Source organism: Bos grunniens, chromosome 3 (genome assembly GCF_055505025.1).
Source record: "Bos grunniens cultivar Pamir isolate PY7600 chromosome 3, Bosgru_T2T1.0, whole genome shotgun sequence".
In the NCBI taxonomy this organism is placed as follows: Eukaryota; Metazoa; Chordata; class Mammalia; order Artiodactyla; family Bovidae; genus Bos; species Bos grunniens.
This window is the reverse complement of record NC_141167.1, coordinates 41,428,109-41,445,063: the sequence shown is the minus strand read 5'-3', so window position 1 is coordinate 41,445,063 and position 16,955 is coordinate 41,428,109. Positions and strand designations below refer to the sequence as shown.

General features: G+C 38.3%; 1 protein-coding gene across 1 annotated transcript in view; it reads right to left on the bottom strand.

Annotated features, from left to right (window-relative positions):
- DNAJC6 (DnaJ heat shock protein family (Hsp40) member C6) overlaps window positions 1–16,955 on the bottom strand; it is a 179,958-nt gene that overhangs the window by 119,195 nt on the left and 43,808 nt on the right. The gene's annotated exons all lie outside the window — the stretch shown is intronic.

The following is a 16,955-nucleotide window of genomic DNA, read 5'->3' as shown; positions in this document are numbered from 1 at the left end:
GAATAAGATTGCAGAAGTATCCCCTTCATTCTCATCAGTTTAGGTGAAGACCAGGTGAAAATCTTGGCTTAAAATTATTTTTCCCTATTAAGATTTGGGATTACTGAGGTGTCTTCAAGTCATCTGATGGACTTTCATCACCAAAACAACAAGAAAAAAGTTCATGCGTGTAAAACTTGCTTAACCCCATACACAAACCTAAATTTGCCATCTCACTTTTCATGACTTTCTCTTGCTGTTATTATTTTGATATCTTTAACAACACAAAGTCAAACTGTAGCATCTAAGAGACTTCAGTCTAAATTATTTGGGATCCAAGGAGTTTCCTGGGAGCTCTAGCTCTACACGTCTACATAAAATAAATTAATTGGATTGAAACAAATTTTCCTCTTCAAGGATTACTCAAATGCAAATTCCTGTAGGAAGGGGATAAATCAGTAAAAGCCAAGAGTGTTTGCTGTCTTCTAGACCCTTCCAGTCCCTCTGGGAAAAGGTGGATTATCAGCCAGTTGCTTTCCTAACTGCATTATCTAATGAACATGTGTTCTTACCCAAATCACAAATCACAGTTAATGCTCATTTACAGGATCAAACAATTTGAGTGGTGACAGTTAAAACTGTAATAAAATTTAAACACAAGTTTTATACTTTCAATTTTCCCAATCTGTCAGTTTGACATTATTTTAGATACTTGACTAGTACTCTCTAAAGTCTAGGAAGTAAATCTTTTCCAATAACATTTTAGATCATCTTTTTCTGCACCCTTCCTCATCTTTTAATTTATTACTGACCCACAGGGAGAGGAAAATACTTAATATCTGTCATATGCCTTGACAAACTCTGGATTTATACCCTGGATTAAGAGAATTTAGAAAATACCATTTTGAAAAGTGAGAATTATTATTTTCCAAAAAAAGCACTCAGTTATTTTCACTCAACTTTTCAAAGTTGCAGATATACTGCTGGAATAAATTATAAACACATGCCTTGTATTTTGTGACATCTATTTAATCACTTTGTAAATTTAAAGAAAAACATGAATGGAATACAGGGGGCATTTTATTTTTATATTTACACTTAATTTAACATAATTACAACCAATCAGAATAGTTATTAATAAATAACCCTACAAAATTCAGAATATAAAGAACATAAAAGGCAGGAAAATACAGTAACTAGATTAATTTACAACAGCTTAAAAGTTAGTTTAGGGCTTAAATTAGAATATACACAAATTTCATCACTAAAATTTTCTTTACTATCCTAAAGATCAAATTCACAGAGTTCACATAAAGTTTGCATAAAGATACCACTTTTGTATTCTATAAAATAAAGCATAATAAAACTACCATCATTATACAGTTGAATTAAGAATTAAATTAGTACCTAACACATATAGAGAAAGTTCTTAACAAATGTTCTCTATTATTACTCTTAGTGATATGGCTTGGGCACAACTCTATCCTTAGTGCTAATCGTCTAACTTCCTCTCATGATAGGAGCTCAGTAAAGGCTAAGTATTATTTTCTCCAGGACTATACTCATGGAAACTTGTCTATGTGATTTTGAATGCAGGCTTGGGCTTAAGGAAGAAAGGTGGTACTGGTAAAATCCAAGGTGAACATTTACAATCAAACTCTGTTTTTCCAAGATGATTGTTTCATAATTTATTTTATCTCAAGAATATCACACTATTCGCAATAGCCAAAACATGGAAACAACCTAAATGTCCATCAACAGATGACTGGATAAAGATGTAGTACATACATACAATGGAGTATTACTCAGCCATAAGAAAATAACAAAACAATGCCATTTGCAGCAACATAGGTGCATTTAAAGATTATTATACTGAGTCAGAAAGGAAAAACAAATACTATATGACATCACTTGCATGTACAATCTAAAATATGGCACAAATGCACCTATCTACCAGACAGATCACAGAAGTAGAGAACAGACAGGCATGGGGAGGGAGAGGGATGGCTGGGAGCTGGGGCTGGCAACTGCATACTGGGACATTTAGAATGGATAAACTACAAGGTCCTAAAGTATACCACAGGGAACTAGATTCAATACCATGTGATAAGTCATAATGGAAAAGAATATAAAAAAGAATGCTCATATATAAATAATTGAGTCACTTTGCTGTACAGCAGAGACTGGCATAACACTGTAAATCAACTATACTTCAATACAAAATACATTTAAAAAAGAAAAAAAGAATATCACACCCCATACGGGGCAGAGCCAAAGGATTAGATGCCCTTTGGGAGAGAGTTCTCTTCACCTTTTCTGTTGCTGACTTCAGTCAGTTTTATTAACTTGATGAAGATGATCCATACTGAGGAATGTTTGAGAAGCAGACTCTATTCTCCATCATCCCCCAAATGCTCTCTTAACACAGCAGATGTCACACAACCTTTGTGTGATACAACCTATCTGGGATTATGATCTATACCAAGAACTAGAAAATCTGTTTCCAGGAACTAGACAACATTGCTTATGACTGAGATTCTAGCACCATATTTCCCAGGACTGAATCCTAGTTCCATGGACTGTTAGCTCTACAAGCTTGCGCAAGTTACTTACTCTTTCTGCCTCACTTTTCTCATCCATAAATAGTGAATAGTGAATAGTGAAAACAGAATAACAGTGTCATCATAATAAAATTGTAGTGAGAAATAAATTAGTACATAACATATAGTAAGAGCTTAGCAAATACCATTATCAGTATCATCAATGTATTTTTATATTTATGTCACTTTTTTCAAAAACATAATTTCCTATCTGTAAAATTAAGTTAAAATAGGTCTTGCATACTTAAGAGATTGATTGTCATTATGATTTATGATAATATAAAAGCATTATGTATAATGTGAAGTGATTATTCTGCCTTGAGTTTTTAGATAATTTAATGCATGTCTATCCTGTTAGATTTTGGACTCCTGAAATACAAACATCCATATTTTGCTCATGTCTGTACCCTCATGACACCAAAGAGAATTTCATACTCATTAGATATTAAGTACCTGCTGAATTTTGAAACTAGTGAATAAATAAAAATGTATTATTATCACCTAGCCTAGTGATTTTTTAAACTACATATTGTGGCCTACTAGTGGACTATAAAATAAACAGCAATTTATGACTATTATTTTCATAAAAATGAAGTAGGTTGGAAAATATCAGTTTTTACCACATGGTAAGATGTTATCTTTTTGAAATATTGTTTTGGGCTTATAACACAAAACCTCCAGTATTGAGACTGGTGAATTCCCAGCTGTGACTGTCCTACACACTGTAACATCTGAATTCACCTGGATAATCAGACAACAAAGAATTCTAGCTAACCAAACTGTATCGAGGGCAGAGCTTCTGCCTTCTGTTAAAGATGTATTATGATTTGGTTTCTGAAATAAACTTCTTCAGTATTCAACTAACATAAATCAATGAACAGCACTAAAACTTTCTTTGGCAGCATGCCTCAGCTACATGACTCGATTATCTTCCTAGTGAATATGGCCTACGGATACAAACACTGCAAGGCATTCAAACTGGGGACCAGGAGGCCACATTTAGCCCCAGATATTTTGTTTGTCCTGTCGTTTAAAAAAAAAATTCAGCTTAGATGCCTTTACAAAAGATACACAGGCTCCAGTTGGAGTGTGGCTGTTGACCACCACTTCCCCGTGTATGATCCCCAGCCTGCCCAACTCTTCACCACTGACACCCCTGCGGGCAGACATATTTGAGACCTGTCATGTAGCAGCACACCTGGAAGATTAACATTAAGAGGGATGCTAAGGTCACATCTTCAAGCCACAGTCCAGAATAAAAACCAACAGACTGGGAATTCTCTTCCAACTCTGTAACTATCTGACTGAGTAATGAATCGATAGCATCACCAACTCAATGGACGTGAATTTGAGAAAACTCCGGGAGATAGTGGAGGACAGAGGAACCTGGCATGCTGCATCCATGGGGTCACAGAATCAGACACGACTTAGGGACTGAAAAACAACAACAACAAATTATGAGTCAGAAGAGAGGCCTTGGTTGCTTCTCCTTCTCTCAGCAGTAAAATGAAGGTGCTGAATTACAAGATTCTCTCTAGTTCTTAAATGTTCCTATTTTTCTCAACACTTGGGTTGTCATTTCTTCTTTCTCCTCCAAATGAAGCCCAGAGGGAAAAACCATGGCCATTGAAATGTTCCAGTTGCCAAGTCCCATTTAATTAAGGTTTTACCATAGAATGCATCCATAAATAGTGGCAGCTGTCAGGAGCTACACTTAGAGCAATACTCAAGAGAAAAGAGGAAGTATGCTGGGGAAAAAAGTATGCTGAGAAGAAAATCTCAGTTATCCCCGTGAAATTCTTCAGGAATGAGGTGGTCTGTTCTTGGTGCTTTGTGGAATGCTGGAGCTCCTAGAAAATACGACAATTTTTCCAGGAAGGGCATATTTTTAAAGATAACTCAATATCCTAAGGCCTGTTCCTCCTTGAAGCTCTAGTCTAGTCCTAATAAAAATAACTGCCATCGATTACTTGTGCTGCTATGCTGTGCTCAGTCACTCAGTTGTGACTGACTCTTATGTACTGCAGCCCACCAGGCTCCTCAGTCCAAGGGATTTTCTAGGCAAGAATCCTGAGTGGGTTGCCATCTTCTCCTCCAGGGGGTCTTCCCAACCCAGGAATCTAACCTGCATTTCCTTTGTCTCTTCCGTCTCCTGCACTGGCAGGCAGATTTATTACCATTGAGCCACCAGGAAGCTCCACTGATTACTTACCATTTGCCATTTATCTAACCCACCTTAACTCTCACCTTCCCAACATCCCTGCAAAGGTGTTATCCTTATTTTCAGGCAAGCCTGGCAATGGTAAATAACTTGCCAAAACTCACACAGCTAGCTACTGATTGAGATTAAAATTCATCAAGAAGAATCATGCTTTGGCCCCTGTTCTAGTCACAGCTGACTCACTGGAAAAGTCCCTGATGCTGGGAAAGATTGAGGGCAGGGGAAGAGGGCATCAGAGGATGAGATGTCTGGATGGCATCACTGATGCAATGGACATGAACTTGGGCAAATTTTGGGAGATGGTGAGGGACAGAGAGGCCTGACACGCTGCAGTCCATGGGTTCACAAAGAGTCGGACATGACTGGGCGGCTGAACAACAACAACCAGTCAGAAGAGGTAATTTTAGAGGTCAAAGTGAAAGCTGGAAGACATTTAGGTCATTCCTTGGCTCTGACCTGCCTTACAAAGTGTGGTCAGTGAAAATGGTTTGGGTACCTTATTGAAACCTGCTGCTAAGTCGCTTCAGTCATGTCCGACTCTGTGCGACCCCGTAGACGGCAGCTCACCAGGCTCCCCCATCCCTGGGATTCTCCAGGCAAGAACACTGGAGTGGGTTGCCATTTCCTTCTCCAATGCATGAAAGTGAAAAGTGAAAGTGAAGTTGCTCAGTCGTGTCTGACCCTCAGCGACCCCATGGACTGCAGCCTACCAGGCTCCTCTATCCATGGGATTTTCCAGGCAAGAGTACTGGAGTGGGGTGCCATTGCCTTCTCCGCAATGAAACCTGAAAGGTTTTAATTAATGTGTCTTCACAACAAGCAAGCTTGTTTTGTAACCATCTGAGTTAGAAAGACTTTTTATGTTGTGTTCCTGAAAATTGATATGTGGCTATTGTTTGGCCTAGTTTTAAACCACTAGAAGGGAAAAAAAAAAAAAAAACACTTTGTTTTCATTAAAAGCAAGCTCCATGCTTTAAAAGAAGCTTGACTTTCACTGTGTTCACACATGTGTATGTGTATGTGTATACGTATATGTGTTTGCAGATTAAAGAGACATCATGTATGGTTGAAAACCACTAGCTTTGGGAGAAAAAAAAATACAACCTATGTTTGAGTCCTAGACTTGCCACAAGTTTTCCTCAGTCTCATAGCCATATTCCCTTTCTATGAAGTGGACCACTCACCCTTTCTCACAGGAAAAAAATAAAATGAAATAAGGCACATAAAAGCACACAATAAACACAAAAGCCCTACTTACCAAATCTATGAAATCATCCAGCTTAAGTTGCAGCATTAAAATACATTTATCACTGGTGAAGTATGACACACAATATACTATCAATTTAGAGAGCTTCGAGGTTTTATACATGTTTATGTATTTTTAAACAGTTTTAGAATTGATGAAACAAACACTATTATTTGACTATAAGTTAGCCTGAGAGTACTATTTGTCAATTTATAATTGAGCAACCCTGGTAGGTAAAGGCAATATTCACCGTGTTTTGCCAGGTCTAGCACAGTGCCTACCAAGCAGTACATGCTTAATAAGTATTTGCTAACTGAATGAAAGAAAATGCAAAAACTTGTTTGGGAGGCCATCTTTAACTTACAGGAAAATTCACCAAAGGTTCTCCTTTAGTAAGCTCACTGAAAATATAGTTCCATTTGCTAACATTCAACTTACCCTTGACTTTGCAAGGGCATGGTCATGGTATAATAATGTTACACATTCATTACCATTTCAAGAGTAATTCATGGAAGCACCAGCCCCTTTTATCTGTCACTTTACAAGCTGGAAAACTTCAGCTTCCTGGACAGACCCTGACAGACTACCACGAGCTGGCCCTGTGATCAGTTACTCTCAGTCTTAGGGAAAACAGACTGAAAAATTCTGTGTGGTAAAGAGTTCCCCAAAGTCAGGTGAAAATCTACACTGAAGTAAACCAGTGAACCAGTGAAGTTACTCAGTCGTGTCTGACTCTTCGCGATCCCTGTAGCCTACCAGGCTCCTCCGTCCATGGGATTTTCCAGGCAAGAATGTTGGAGTGGGTTGCCATTTCCTTCTCCAGGGGATCTTCCCAACCCAGGGATTGAACCCAGGTCTCCTGCATTGCAGGCAGATGCTTTACCATCTGAACCACCAGGGAAGCTACACTGAAGTAAAAGTTTCCCTAAATCCTAGATATCCCCATATTTGGCTCTGAGCTCCTTATATATGATTTTATGCTCAAGATCATTGAAATATGGAGGCTTATTCTTTGTAATCCCATTGTGCCTAAAGGTTGTTGGCCCTAGAGTATGTGGCAAATCCTCTGTGGTGGTGAAGCGGAAGGCAGTGACCACAGAAGATGCAGGTAAAGCCCACTCTCAGGGTGCTGAATCTCCAGGCAGAATCTCCTGGGCACCCAACCACTGCTGCCCACTTGACCAAATCTACCTGAAGGAAACGAACTAGCATTTTCTAAGCTCTAAATTAAGTGCCTGGGTTTTTTCATTTATTTACCCATTTAAATGTGAAAGGTCTTTTGATAAGAATTACCATGTCCATTTAATACCCAAGGAGACCAGAGCTCTGAAATGCAGCTGAGTAAGAGCTAAGCAGTGATTGTGAGTCGTTCTCAATATTCATTATCCTCCTCTATGCTAACAGAACCCCTGAGCTTCAGCTGGGCACAGGGTTACAGTTTTATAAAGAATATATTTCTCAGTCTTCTTTCATGTCTTGGGCCTGCCACATGCAAGGTTTCTATAATCTACTAGGTATGTACATGGGACTAAGTAAAGGTCATTATAATATAGGCAGAAATGATGTGTGTAATTTCTGGTATTTATCCTTAAAAAGGAAGATTGATGGTATGCCCTTCTTCCATTCCTTTTCCCTTTCTTCTGGTTGGAATATGGCGTTCCAGTAGGTATCTTGGACCATGAAGTGGCCTTGAGGATGGGAGACTTTCACAGGGAAACAACAGGATAGAAGGACTGTGATCCCCAGAGAACCATGGCAGCCTGAAGCGATTTTCTCTAGACTTTTTCAAGGTGAGAAAGAAACTATTAAAAGTCATTGATTTTTTTTTTCTGTTATGTTCATCCAAACCTAATCTTCACTGGGATACCAACTACAACCTAACCACTGGATTTCAATTTTTATTTATCATAACATTTACTGGGAATTACATAAAATCTCTATGATCATGGACAAATCATATAACTTCTTTATGCCTCAATTCCTAGTCTGTAAAACAGTGGCATTGAACTAACAGGATAGCTATTAAAATTCTATGATATAAAAAGCACACAGAGCTTGATACAGCGCCTAGCATATAGTGAGAGTTCAATGAACATAGTTATCTATTTTCTTTTTTGTCATTGTCCTTCAAGTGATAATTTCGCTGAGTCTATTATGTTGTTGTTGCTGTTCAGTTGCTAAGTCATGTCCAGCTCTTTGCAACCCCATGAACTGCAGCACTCCAGGCTGCCCTGTCTTTCACTATCACCTGGAGTTTACTGTAAGTCATGTCCATTGAGTCGGTGATGCCATCCAACCATCTCATCCTCCGTCACCCCCTTCTCCTCCTGCCCTCAATCCTTCAGGGTCTTTTTCAATGAGTCAGCTCTTCACATCAGGTGGCCAAAGTATTGGAGCTTGGAGTCTATTACGCCTGACTTCAAAACGAGTAACCTCTCCACCTCACCCTGCTATCCAGAGACTGCCTTCCTGGGTAGATCAAGCCCAGAGCAGCAGAGCCCTTGCCTATGTCATCAACAAAATCCCTAAAAGAGTCACCCCTGTCCTTAGAGTATAATTCTCTTTCTTTGATCTGCCTACACAAACTCAATGCAGTCTGGAATATTTTAAGCCACCGAAGTTGATACAAAACTTAAAGCAAAGTGTCAGTATTTATGACACAGCAGTTCTAAGTCTATTTATTTCAATATGGCCAAAATGAGAGTCTGACTGTTTCTCCATTTGTGCTAAAAGTAAATAAAGAACTTGAGTAATAAATTGGAGCACTTTTATATTGTTATTGTATCTTTAATTTCCTGTTATGAAATTTTTCAAACATATACAAAATTAAATTATATAATGGACCTTTGATACCCATCATTCAGCATTTACAATAACTAAGTTACAGCCAACCATGTTTTATATGTATAAACCCCTAATTTAAGCAAATTCCAGATTTCATCAGCAAATATCATTTTATCAGTAAATATCTCAGTATGTAGCACTTTGATTTTTGGAGAACAACTATCAGATTTCATCTGTAGTAGAAGTAGGGCAAGGTGCCATTCCATCTGTCTGCTGAGAGGCTAAAGTCCACTAGCTCCCTCTCAGGAGACTGACAGAGGAATCTGCATAACCTTCCCGTTTCCTTATTTCTCAGTGGAAATGATGTATTATTCATTCAGCTTTCTGCCTGCCCTCTCACCCACCCCTATTCCCACAAAATCACCCCTTTAAGCACTAGTTGTAATCTCACTACCCAAGAGTTCTAAAAGTCAGCATGGAATTAAATTTTTTCATAACAGCTGAAATTTTTGTAATATTAAACCTGGAAGGAGCTGTAAAGAGGAGACTATCCATTTCAATTTAGAGATAAGAAAACTGAGAAAAAGGAGTGAACTGATTCATGTTAGAGCTTTCTAAAATGCAGATCCAATTATGTGACTCAGATGCTTAAAAACCATCCAAGGATTTCCCACTGCCCTCAGTCTAAGGTATTCAGCACAATGGAACCTCCACATTCCAATACCAGCTACTTTCCTCTGGAGAGAAGCATCACCATTTCCGCTTTCCCCATCCTCTAAGTCCAGACACTGAGCTTCTTTAAGAAAACCTGCCTGAGTCACCAGCTACATGTGGCTTGGAGCATGTGAAATATGGCAATTATGACTAAGGAGCTAACTTTCAAATTTAATTTAAAATCATTTACATCTAAAATCTGTATTGACTAGGGCTTCCCTGGTGCCTCAGACAGTAAAGCATCCGCCTGCAATGCAGGAGACCTGGGATCAATCCCTGGGTTGGAAAACCCCCTGGATAAGGGCATGGCAATGAATCCCCATGGACAGAGGAGCCTGGCAGGCTACAGTCCATGGGGTCGCAAAGAGTCAGACACAACTGAGTGACTAAGCACATATGTGACTGACTGCTGCTGCTGCTGCTGCTGCTGCTGCTGCTGCTGCTAAGTCGCTTCAGTCATGTCCGACTCTGTGCGACCCCATAGACGGCAGCCCACTCGGCTTCCCCGTCCCTGGGATTCTCCAGGCAAGAACACTGGAGTGGGTTGCCATTTCCTTCTCCAATGCTTGAAAGTGAAAAGTGAAAGTGAAATCGCTCAGTCATGTCCGACTCTTCTCGACCCCATGGACTCCATGTCCAACTCTTCGCAGCCCACCAGGCTCCTCTGTCCATGGGATTTTCCAGGCAAGAGTATTGGAGTGGGGTGTCGTTGCGGCTCCCAAATGACAACATCACTTAAAATTCACACATGTGCATGATAAACCATCAATGAAGGATTGCATTCAAATGTGGAGATACATCACATGAGCATATTCCTATATTACTTGTCTCACTGGAAATATAATGTTTAAAGAGCAAAATAAAAGAAATAGCTTCTCAAAAACAGCCAAAAAGAAAAAAACCCTGCCTGAACAACCTTGCTGGTCCTTCAGACCCCCTACATAGACAGCACTTCCCCCAGAAAACCATCAAAGTTCTTAAAACCAAGTTAGATATAATCCCATGTAGTCCCACAGAACATCATATGTCTTCTAACATAACACTTGCAACACATTACATTGAAATTTCCTGTTACATGTACGATTTCTCATATCAGATTGTAAGCTCCATGATGGCAGGATCATGTTTGGTACCTAACTCTGTGCCTGACACAACGCAGACCCCTGGTAAATACTGAATCACTACTGGCACTAGGAAGAGTCCATGAAAGACTTAAGGGAAGAGGGTTCTAAATACTGTTTAGCACCCAACAAAGATTAGCCATTACATTTATTGCTGCCTAAGGCCACACAGCTGCATATAAGAAACCGGTTTCCTGACCAGTCCAGGGCAGAGATCTTAGTATTCCATCACTGCACTAATATGAATTCAGCCGTTAACACTGTCACTTATTTCTCTTTTCCTATGTAAATGAAACCATATCTACTGGATTAAGAAAAACACACTTAGACTTGTAGCCTTTTGAAGTCATTTTTGTTTGACAGTATTTACTTTTTGACCTAAGGAAGAGATTAATATACTCTGGATAATCTTTTTCTGAAAGACTTATAGATCATTATTTCTAAAGAATATTTCCTTTGGGACAGATACTGTTTATGAATCATAGAAAACAACTCTTTCATCTTTGCCTCTGAAATCACTATGCCCATGTGGTATAAAAAAAATGGAGCCATATGTTGATGACAAATGAGATAGAGAAGTTTTTAAAAGAAGGTAGATGATCACAAATTACAAAAACAAAATGCCCAAGTGGTGGTAAGTACGTTTTAAGCTTATTACTGCAAAGATAATTACGGTAAAGTTTTTCTATCACCTTTAAAGTTTTGGCTGAAAGATCAAAAAGCATAAATATGTTGGTTTTCAATTCAAGAAAGATTTACTGAGTGGGTGTTACCATGAGACCAGTTTCCTTACACTTATTCCCATCATAAGTTTCAAGGGGAAGCAATCTGGAACAGGGTAAAAAAACAGCAAATTGTATAATTTGGGAAAACTTAACTCTGTTTTCAGAACCTGGGCTTTAGAGATAGATCTGTGCTTCCAGCTGGATGTTTATACTTGGACAAAATATGTAACTTCTTTTTAGTTAATTGGGGTATTACCCCCCACAGAGTGGCTGTACCTACTAAATTAGTTAGGGTAGGTATGGTGTATATTTATTCTCTTATCAGACAAGAGCAGCACTTCCTTTTCCTGAGATATCCTCTCTGTGGTTGACATTACAGCTGCCATGGCCCAGGGGTGGGTACCTGAAACCAAACTAGGCCAACCATGGCCTTTTCAGAGGATGTTTCCATTTAAAACCAGACACAGAGTAAGTCCATCCCTAGAGCAAGGAGAGCTGTAGAAGACCTGCTTTCTGACAAGGGGAGATACATGATCTAAGAGAAAAACGCTGCCAAGGAGAGAGAAGTACGTATGGGAGAGGAGGAGAGAGAGCAAGAGAAAATAGCATTTATATCCTAGGAATTCAGGAAACTCAGATGCGCTTCTCCCCTTTCCATGGTGACAAGATTCCCCTTTTTTAAGTTCAGTTAATTCAAACTGGTTCCTGTCATTTGTAACCAAAGGAATCCTACATACTGCAGTACCTAGCACAACCCTGTGTCACCTTAACTCAATGCACTGAAATTATTTGCTTACATAATTGGATTCTAACAATTCTCGTCTACTCCCCTACTACACTTACAGAGGAAATATTAATACGTCTAAACAAAAGCTTGCTTGGAAACCTAGTAAAAATAATAAGCTCCCTGCTATTAGAATCATCCATTCAATTAAACCTTCTACATTTTCTGGCTATAACTAACATTTTTTCTATATGTATGCTATGTTCTGCAAAGAACTGCCATGTAGTGTAGCACTGCCCAACAAAAACATAATGCAAGCCACAAATATATGTAATTTAAATTTTCTAGTAGACACATTTTAAAAAACTAATAAGAAACAAGTAAATTAACTTTAATAATGTATTTTGTTTAATTCAATGAATACAAAATACTGCCATTTCAACATGCAGTCAATGGGAAAAAAAAGTAATCAATGAGCTATTTTATACTTTTCAAACGAAATCTTCAAAATCCAGTGTGTGATTTACACTTACAGCACATGTCATTTTGGACCAGGCACATTTTAAGTACTCAAAGGCTACTTACAGTAGTGGTGACTGTATTAGACAGTGCAGATGAAAAAACGTCTCAATCTTTACAACAACTCTAAAAAGACTAAGGCTTCTGTCATTGAAACGCAAAGAAATCAAGTACAGTTGACCCTAGAACAACAATCCCCAACACAGTCGAGAAGCCACATATAACTTTATAGTGAGCCCTCCACATAGGCAGTTCCTGCACTGCCTGTGGGTTCAACCAACCACGAATCCTGTAGTACTGCAGCATGTATTTACTTATTAAAATCTCTGTATAAGTGGACCTGCCCAGTTCACACCCACGTTGTTGAAGGGTCAACTGTAATTTGTTCGTAGTCAACAGCTAGACAGTGCAAAACCAGACACAAACCTTGAACTTTGGCCTCCCAATTTTATTCTCCTTATCACATTATGCTGACTGTACAATAAGAACACAATCCCATTTTTCAAATACAGCCAGATCAATCAAATAAATTAAGAGTGATGTGGCTTCACCTATAAAATGGAAGGTTTGGACAGGTGGTCTCTACATATAAGGGTTATATTTTGTGATTCACCACTAGGACAGAGAGTCTACCAAGGGGACAGAGGAGCTCAAATGGGAGGAATAGCCCCAAATCCACCGTTCTCTATATCAACTGGTTCATAAGATTCTTACCGTCACAAATCACTGAGTTTCCTCCGTCATGCCTTCTTCTCTAGCAAGCTATTACTCTATTCACAAAATCAAAATCAAAATCATTGCAAATAAAACTGTTCACTGAAACAGCTGTTTAACAGCCTTCAGTGGAGCTTTAACATGAGAGCTAGTCCAGCAAAACCATTTCTTTAAGCAACAGGGAGAAACAGAAAGCACACAGCCTCATCTACTGCCAATGGCCCAACCCTCCCATTATTGACAACAGGGAGACAGCTATTTCCTTAACAGCTAGAGCTGACAGGTCAGGATCTCAAGACAAAAAGAGGCATTTGTTGATGTATCTTAACCATTATAATTTTCTCTGGATCTTTTCATACAAAACCTATTGCTTTTTTTTTGCAGCAACAAATGGATTCTTTGTTTGGTAGTAGAATGTCAATCCTGCAAATTAACAAGAAACTTGTTTTACAGTGAAGATAACTGTGTGAAAATGTTCAATATTGTGCCTGGAACATAGCAATTTATGTTGGTTTCCTCTACATCACAGAGTAAATGACATTGTCAACGAATACTTAATGTCTGAGAAAATGCCTACAATATAATGTTAAGAGGAATGAACAAATACAAACCTGATTCTAAAATGCGAATCACATTCTTTAAAAAAAAAGAAAAAGTCTACCTCTATATGTGCATAGACAAAATGATGGAGGAAATTAACATATTTAACAATGGTTATCTCTTGATGGTGATATTAGGGATGATTTAAAGCTTTGCATGTTCTGGAAGACTGTTTATAAAAATGGCTCCAGTCATTCACCTCCCCCACCTCCCACCCCTTGCCATCCACATTACTTTGTAATATTACTTCACATTTGCTCTCATCAAGAACTCGTTTACTTCCACATTCCTAGAATCTGGGCTGGTCTTGTAACTTGCTTTGAACAACAGAGTGTTATGGACTGAATGTTTGTGTCCCTCCCCACAATTCATATTTGTAGCCCTAAACCCTAATGTTACAGGAGATGGGGGATTTGCAAGATAATTAGATACCTGAAATTAGGAGGGTGAGGCCCCGGGGACTAGTGTCCTTATAAGAAGACAAAGACATTCTCTCTGTGTCGTGTGAAGATGCAGCAAGATGGTAACCACCTGCAAGCCAGGAAGAGGGCCCTCACCAGGAATGGAATCAGCAGGCACCTTGTTCTTAAAATTCTCAGTCTCCCAAACTGTGAGAAATGCATGTCTGTTATTTAAGCCACCCAATCTATGGTTGGACTAAGACGGAGGGAAAGTGACACTGTACCAGCTCCAAGCGCAGGCCCAGACCTTGTGGAATTCTGCTTGCTCTCTTGGCTTCCTTTTCCTTCCCTAGGGTATCCTGCCACAGGATGGGAGACCACAGGGAGAACCTGGTTCAGTCACTCTAGATATGTGAGCAAACTTCACCGACAACAGCAGATTTTTTGGCCCAGATCAGAACTGCCCAGCTGAGCCCACTCACTAACCAAAATAATTGTGAGCTGAATAAATGTATACTGTCTTAAGCCACTAAGTCTGAGGTTGGTTTACTATGTAGCAAACCTAATTGATAAATTTTTATTTTCCAGAGTTTCTACACGGAAAAGCATAACATTCATTTAAAGGACAAAAAGCAACCTTTTTGGACAAATCAGTCATAGTCATTGACAGGAGGAGCTTACAGTCTAAGAACAAAAGAGTGGATCGATACTCTGATGGAAGTATCTTTTGGGTACACTGGAGGTCCACAGAACAGAGCTGTCAAATCATGGGGGTGGGGGAGGCTAGCATACTTGATTTGGATACTAGTTTCAAGAATGTGTTAACTTTATAAAAATTCATCAACTGTATACTTAGAAATTGTGTGTACTTTTCCATATATTTAAAAGCTTAAAAATTCAATTATTTTTAGGGCATTATCATACTCACAAATCAATATGAAGAATTCTGATGCCAAAGTTTACCAGTTTATCTCCTGAGAACACTCTAAATTTCCTATTCATGTAATGTTCTTACTTTTATATATTGCCAATTTGGCCTTTTCCCAATGTTGTCATTAGTTATAAATTTCTCATGTTGGAGTTAAGCTTTTTAAAAAATGATATGTTTCAGTTGTACAACACTATAATTTGATATCTATACACACTACATAGGAATAACTCCGCAAAATCTAGTTCCCATCCATCACCATACAGTTAACTCTCTGCACCCCTTTCACCCACACATCAGTTCTCTGTATTTATCTGTTTTTGCTTTGTTTTATTTGTACATCTTTTTGCTTTTTGTTCCACATGAGTGAAATCATATTTGTCTTTTTCTTTCTGACTGATTTCACTTAGCAAAATACCCATAAGTACATCCTTACTGTCACAAATGGCAAAGATTTTATTGTTTTTATAACTGAGTAGTATTCCTGTGTTTGTGTGTGTGTGAGTGTGTGTGTGTGTGTGTGTGTGTACACACACCATATTTTCCTTATCCATTTATCCATGAATGAAAACTTAGGTTATTTTCATATTTTGGCTATAGTAAATAATGCTGCTATGTACATAGGGATAGAAGAATCTTATTGAATTAGTATTTTCCTATTCTTTGAAGAAATACCCCAAAGTAGATTCGCTGGATCATATGATAATTCTATTCTTGATTTTTCAAGGTCTCTCCATAATGTTTTACATAGCGGCTGCACCAATTCAAAATCCCACAAACAGTATACAAGTTCCCTTTTCTCTACATCTTCTCCAATATTTGTTATTGTCTTTTTGATAATAGCCATTCTAACGGGTGTAAGGTGATATATCCTTGTGGTTTTACTAGAACTTTATTAATATTTACTAATGTTGAACGTACTTATTGTGCTTACTGGCCAGCTCTATGTCTTCTTTGGAAAAATGTCTATACAGAGCCTCCACTAATTTTTCAATCAGGTTGTTTGGTTTTTTGTTGTGGAGGTGTATGAGTTCTTTATATTAGATATTAAGTACAAATCAGGTATATGATTGAAAATATATTCACTCATTGAGTAGGTTGCCGTCTCACTTTGATGATGGTTGCTTTTGCTGTGCAGGAGCTTTTCATACTTTGATGTACTCTCATTTCTTTATTTCTGCCCTTGGTTCCCTTGCCTTTAGAGGCAGATCCACAGAAACATCACTAAGACTAATGTCAATGAGGTTACTACCTATGTTTTCTTCCATCACTTTTATGATTTCAGGTCTTACATTTGAGTCAATCCATTTTGAATTATTTTTTGTGTGATATAGTTTTAGTCTTTTGCATGTGGCTGTCCAGTTTTCACACCATTTATTGAAGAGACTTCCCTTTCTCCATTTTATATTCTTGGCTCTTTTGTAAAATAATTGTCAGTATACATATGGCTTTAGTCCTGGGCTCTCAACTTGGTTCCATTGATCGGTGAGTCCATTTTTGTGTCAAACCTATACTGTTTTGATTACTATAGCTTTGTAATATAGTTTGAAATCAGAGCGCATGATACCTCCAGGTTTGTTCTTTTTTCTCAATATTGCTTTGAATATTTGAGATCTTTTATGGTTCTATACAGTTTTGTGAAATATGCCATGGAATTTTGATATGGATTTCTTTCAACC